We start from the raw sequence: 7,509 nt of genomic DNA on the forward strand, positions 1-7,509 counted from the left end.
CTTTTTCAATGTACAATACAAAATTTAAAGATATAGATTACACAAACATCACTCTGTCAGATTTAAAATTTACACTAAAAATGCATTATGTAACTTAGTAGACACTATAATAATAAATATGTACATCTCCCTTCCCCTCCTTATCCTCTCTTCAAGCATCCTTGTCCTAATCCCACCCAATTTACAATAACTTACTGTTCTTAAAAAAATATTTTATTATTGAAAAATATTGACGAGTACATGAAAATAACATTTTTATATGTATAAACTTATATGTATTTATTTAATATGTAAATCGGGTTGTGGTCCCGTGGCTAGCGTCTCGGACTCACAGACCAAAGGTCCGTGGTTCGAATCCCACTCTACCCCAACTTGATTCCATTTTCTAATAGTGAGTTATTTACAACTCGTTGGAAATGGCCCTCAAAATTAAATATTTGGGTAAATCATAAGAACGCAAATATTTCTTTTAAAAAAAAAAAAAAAAATCTGTCATTAGTTCTGAGTTTATACACTATATCTGTTTGTTTACTATAAATATGTATGTAGCAGGGGCGAACCGTGTATAGAAGCGATTATCCACAGCTTACCATTATATTTGACTAACCATAATAATTTTTTATTGTAACTTTATTTACAGAAAAACAAATAAATAATTACCATTTATTTTAAATCATTTTTTGTATTTTTATCCTAATATAAATATAAATTTTAATTATGCGCGCCCAGCGCCTGCGGTGAGCCAAGAAACAAGCCGATTATTCCAGCTTATTTTTTCATACAAATAAGTATACCATATTTTGAATGTATTAACCCCAGTGCGGGTTTTTTCTCCTAGATTAAACTTGCAGATTACACAAATTATTTTATGATTCTTCATTTGGAAAACAGTATTTCAAACATTGTTTCTTAAGGACTATTTTTCTTTGGGATGGTACTTTTGACATAAGACCATAATTACTTTAATGCGTCATATTGCAGGATCTTGCTGAACATCTCGGTCAAAGTAAGCTGTTTGACTGTCATCATCCGTTTTCGGGCAGCCAAGTCGTTATTTTGCGACGCAATACGTTTCCATTTTATTTTTCTTAAATTCTAAAAGCGATTCGGATAGCCGGAGTTCGGATAATTCGGATATTTCATGTTTTTTAAATATTTTTAAACACGCATTAATATTTTATTCGAGTGACGTCGGATAAATTTTATCTTCTCTTAGTGCCCTGTCAGGTATCCCCAACGTTGGCAATCACTCTGGCAAAAGTCTCCCTGTCCTGTGCTGCCCGGAAAATCTGCTTCACAGTCCTGAAGCCAGTCCAGTCTCGTATATTTCGCAGCCGGGACATCATCTGTCTTCTTCCGGCCCCTCTGTGCCCCTTAATCTTGCCTTTCAAAATCAAATGAAGCAAGTGGTACTTTTCTCCGCGCATTATATGCCCCAGATATGAAATTTTACGAACTTTTATGGTGGTTAAGAGTTCTCTGCTCGTTCAAGCTCGACTTAAGACTTCTGCGTTCGTTATTAGGTCTGTCCAAGATATCTTAAGCATTCTGCGATGCAACCACATCTCAAAAACCTCCAGCCTATTCATAGTGTTCACTTTCAGAGTCAATAAAAATAAAGAGAATAAATTTTATACAATGGTTTAAAATAGGCATGTTTTGAATTACCCGAAAACGAGACGTTTGGCGTCCTGTGGGACAAACGCTCGTATGACGTTTTGGTGCCAAACTCGTACGCAATGTTTAATAGAAGCGCAGTCGGCGGCCATTACGCGTGACGTCAAAATGACGTGAAGCCAACTGCGAGCCACTTTATATGTGCTCACTTGTTTTGAATACATTGATGAGATGCTGAATGGTTTGACAGGAGTCATGCGACCAGCATGGAATGTGGTGATGGCCATCAGAACGAATTTTTCACTCTTCCGTCGGTTTGTCCGGACTTGGGTATGGCGTTGGGAGCTCTTCAGATGCGCGGACGCCTAGGTGGGTAAAATATGGTGGGACAGGCAACTGCCCCTGTGGGATGGTGATACAGCTTACCCACCACATACCGCACACCGCATCTGAGGACATAAGTCTCCTTGGCGGTGCCCACATACACGGAAAATTTGCTCGTTGTCAAACGAGAAAAGCTGCCCGAAGGAGCTCTCTGAAATCTGGTAGCCTTAGCATCTTTGTGCTGAAAGAAAGTAATCCAGAAGTACATAATATGTACTTCATTGGATTGAGAAGAGAGGGAAGTGAATTCTTCACTGACTGGGATTAAATTGATTGGACATGTTTAATTCGCCGAAATGATTATAAAACTTTTTAAAAGCCTTGAAATTCTTTTTAGAAGCCACCAGATCTGTATATCCGACAGGACCTATAACAGGGCCACGGATAGTAGCGAGAAGCTCCATTCGGTAATCATAAAGAAGGGGAAAGGGACTAGACCACAAGTTAGGATATCCGCAGCAGCACGAAGGGGAGTCAATAATATTAAAAACAAATAATTTTTCATTAAATTTACCATGACCTGATAAAAACTGCGTAGTCCAGTGATCGGGGATAACCCAAGAAGATTCTAAGCGCTGACGGATTGAAGGAAAAAAAAGAAAGGTAACCCTCCCTGAAGGGGAAGATTCCCATCGCGATTGCCAAGCATTAAGAAGAGCATTTAAAGTCATTTTTTTAATATTCGAGTGAGACATTCCTTCAGTTGGGAGTAGACGGACGCCACCAATAACAGAGGAACGCCTTCTTTTTAGGTGGAAATTTGCAGATCGTCGCTGAACCTCCAGATCTAAAGGAAACAAGCCCGTTATAATCGGGAGTGCATCCGTTGAGCATGTCCTATATGCTCTAGAAAGAGGGATGCTGGGATGCTGATACAGTTGGGACTGTGCTTTGTTTCGATCGGAACGCACACGTTCTCTTGTTTCGTCCTCCCCTTACGGGGGTGGTATTCGGATCCTCTGCCTCTGATCACCCAGGGAGTATTTCTTTATTCAAGGCTGTTATTTTATTGTAAATATGTTCGCTCTCTTCTAGAATAGTGGTCTGGTCTCCATTTTATGTCAATCGCATAAATCGCATTTAATGAATCCAACATCGCTCGCTTTGAAAAGTATCGTGGATGCTTGAACTAGAGAGAGGTAATTATTCTTATGCTGATATAGTCAATGTTCAATATTCCTAGTGTAGACTTTTTTTTTTTGTAGAATTTTGTAGAAAAACGAAGAACTAATATTGATTCCATATATATGTTCGGCATACTAAATGCTCCATCATTACTGGGACAGGTAAAATTCTATATTCCGACTCGTAGGTTGAGAAACAATGAGCTGCTGTTCGTCGATCAGCATAGAGCAAACTATGGCCTTAATTCTCCAATCCAAAGTTTAAAATATTTTGAAAAGAAAAGAAGCATTGACAAACATAAGGGACATCGAGACAAGATCTGGACTATTTATTTAGTGCTCGTTTAAATCCTTGGAAACTTAAACCAAAAAAGTCCAGATCTTGTCTCGAGTTAACTTATTGTTTAGACTAAGGAATCTGCATAGAGTTTGCATTCCTTAGGAATATTTATAAAAACTTTCCTCTATGCGGAGCTGACTCTATAATAGTTGCGGGTGGATGGTAGGCTTAGGACTCCCCTCAATGGATATCATTAAAATCTCTAAAAAAGACTTGTGAAAATACCCTTTTGGAGTTCTACTTTATTTGTTAAATATTAGTTTTTTGTGCAAATACGTTGACATGTGGCAGCCCTGCTTCAAAGGTGGAACTCACCTAAAGCGCTTGTAATTCAGAGGGAATGAAAGAACCATTTCTTTAAAACGGATGACACTTGTAAAAGTTAAACCCTCCCTGTAATGGGGTGTTGCGAAGGGCGGGGGAAGATACATGAACGAGCATTTTTTCAGGACTAATTAAAAATAATAATGAAAAAGTACTCGTCTCAAGACATAACGAGGCTGGAGATTAACAATTCACCGCCCAGGTCGTATTTCGCGTTTTTCTCTATTTTGTTTCGTAGGTTGGTACGTCTACTGACTACTCTTCAGTGGCGGATCTGTGTAAAAAATAACCCAAACAATAGGGAAATATCCTTAGAGTAATAATGCGCCAAGCTATTGAGGAGCCCAAGCGTAGAAAGCCAATATATGACTATTGGGTATTAAGTTAGCTACAGTTCGCAGCAAAACAATAGGCCGTACTCGGGTCGAGAATTCCTAAATGGATGATGTTACATAATGGAATGAAGATTTTATATTTAAATAAAATTGTTTTCTAAAACATGCGTTTATTTTGATCCCCAATTTCAAAATATACACATTTTTTTTGTATGAAATATAAGGCAATATTTGAGTTTGTCCAAATGTTTGTAGACAAAAGACTGGATTTCACCCCCTCGGAAGTCATTAAGATTAACAAATTACAACAGGGATGGAGAGTATCTTGAATAAGGGAATTCAAATTCAAATTCAAATTATTTATTTACAAAGTAACATAACAAATAACAAAGGATTTAAGATGTTAAATTGGAACTTTATATCAAACCAAGAACCCTTGAGCAATGGTTCGACATTATTAAGGTATAATACTCTCTAATAGCAAGAGTATTTGCCTCTTTAACATAGTTTCACTAATGTGAAAGATGTCGATCTCCAAAGTGATAATGTTGAGCTGCTTGACTGCTCTTCCAATCGGCATGACCAGAGGCAGGTTGGTTCTGGAAACCGGGAGGTAAAACAGTCTGCGCTGACGCTGTCGGAGATAGCCATCAGGAACATAAAAACTGATACTCCCTAAAATGGCCGAGTTATCGATGAAACCCCTTAACAGTCTGAAAAAATGGGTCAGTGTAGACCCATCCCTTCTAAGTTGCAAACTATTGGTCCCAAGCATACCCGAGAGGAACCCAGCAGGATAGAGCCACGGATAACTACCATACTCCCTCATGTAGAGATACCCGAGAATTTTTTTCTGAACCCTGAACATGAGGGAGTATCTCGCTTCGTGCGGACTCCATATCACCGATGCACTCGCAAGCCTCGAGCGAACCAACGAGTTGTACAAAATTCTGAGTGTACGGGGATTCTCAAAAACCCTTCCAGTTCGGAGAATAAAACCCAACATCTCTAGTTCAAGGTCGCATGTTCTCTCGATGTGAGCATGAAAAGTCAATCTGCTTTCGTAGATTACCCCAAGATCCTTAATTGTTGAAACACGGATGAGTTGGTGGCCACCCATTGCGTATCTGTGATATACAGTGCGCAATGCTGTAGTGAAAGATAAAACTACGCATTTTGAAATATTGAAATACATTTGATTGGTATTACACCAATCAGGGATATTGTTTATATCGGACTGAAGGCGCAAACAGTCGATTGAAGTAAGTCGGAATATTGAAGTCTAGGCATTTACAGGGCTTTTGACCTGTCATTGGCTGGTTTAAGTGGCCACTTTACACACTGTGTAACATTCACCATTCTGCCCATATTTGAACATCTATATTCCTTCAATTCTTGCATCTGTTGATGTTTGTGAAGTTAAAGAGCTGAAACATTTATTTATGCGGGTGAGATTCATATAATTGAATTATTTCACCTACTGCTTAGTAAAGCAACGCTTGAAAATGTTAGTATCTGAAGTAAAAATGTTGATATAAGGAAAGTTTTTAAGCAACATAATACACGTGTCGGGACAATAAATGCCAAAAATCAATGTCAACCATGGGAAAATATTCGGAATCAATTACTTGTGAAAACTGACTCCTTTAACAGCTTAGACGCTCCTACTGCTGCAACCAAACATCCTGCAATTCACCAAAGTCGATTTATATTTATTATAACGTAAATATCCGAGTTATTTACAAACAAAGCCAAGCACAGCTACAAAAGCATCCGATCGAACTGTTATGTTTATGTTGTCAAATAAAACAAAATGGCCGCCAATTGGTTGCTAACCAACAAACCAACATCGCTTGCGTTCTAACAAAGTGATGGGGCTTCTCTCTAGGTTACGCATTATTACTCTGAGGTAATATCACATACTACGAATACCGAAATAAGACAAGTGGATTTAGGAAAATCAATTGTATGTTCATAATCTCTCCTCTGTTATCTGGTCCCCATATTATTTTATTTTTATTTTATTTTTTATTTAATAACAGTGGTGAATTACATCACAGAACACCCGGCTTGAGAAAAAATACATTTTAATTTTTGTGTTCTCACCGGGAATCGAACCCGGAACCTTCCGTGCGTGAGTCAAGCGTCTTGACCACTACACCACGGAGGCCGCCGATTATTTTTTTTTATTTTTTTTTATTTAATATAATCATACAATGCATATCCATTATACTCCCAGGAGTTATTAGAACTCATTCCGGGACTGAGGAAAATATAACAATTTTATAAAGTACATGATATAAAGAGTTACAAGAGACATCGCATTTCTGGCTAATCTTAAACCAGTTCATACAAATAGAAATTTGAAGATCAACCAGATCAGATTAATTTCAATAGAGATATGCCAGTTTAAAGTGTAACAATTATACAATTAAAAATATACATCCTAACTACAAACAAACATCTTACCTTGAAAGAAAAATCTAACAATTATAAAAAAAGTACATCATTTAAAGATCAACCAGAAATGGACCAGTTTAATGTATAACAATTATAACAAAATACATAATATGATAGACTAATAAATTTATACTACAATATACAATTATAAAATATACAATATACATCCTAACCAAAAAGTACATAGTATGAAGAACAAACAAGAAAAATACTATTTTATCCTACAAATATGCAATTATAAAATAAAGAAAACATACATCCTAGCTAAAAAGCATTAAACATCAGATATAGAGAAACCTTAAATAAAACAAACCATTAAAAAGCAAGCAATCAAAAAGAAGGAAAACAAACACAATTTCTTATAAATAGAAACAGTAAAACATCAAATTAATATCCAGTCAAAAATAACCTTTATATTTGTTTTCTATAAAAAGGTTTAGGAAGAAATTCTTAAGGGCCACGCTTTGCACTTTACGAATTTTGTTTTCTTTAATTTTACTTGTTAGCTTGTTATAGAGAGTTCGAGAGATATTCTCCAAAGACTTTTTTCCAAACTTCGTTGAATTAAATTTCGGTATATGTAGATTTCTTGAGCTACGCGTATTGTGGCTATGTATCTCGTTATTAAGGGGGTGTTTTAAATTTGTAAGAGCTGAGAAATTTAAAATGTTTAGTATGGTGCTGGTGATATCATGCATAGGTATGACTTTAAAGGGAAGTATTTTGGTTTGCCTGTATATATCTTTTACATGTGTATCCCAAGGCAGACCGAAAATACTCCTCAAAGCTCTGTTTTGGAGAACCTGGATCTCTGAGATCAGTTTTTGTGTTGCAAAACCCCAAATACATGATAGATAAATCAAGTGTGAGTGAATCAAGGCATAATAAATTGAAAGTAGAATAGGTTTAGGAAGTAAACCCCTAA

This window comes from Micrasema longulum, unplaced genomic scaffold (assembly GCF_059751315.1).
Source record: "Micrasema longulum isolate JH-2025_06_02 unplaced genomic scaffold, ASM5975131v1 h1tg000320l, whole genome shotgun sequence".
Lineage (NCBI taxonomy): Eukaryota > Metazoa > Arthropoda > Insecta > Trichoptera > Brachycentridae > Micrasema > Micrasema longulum.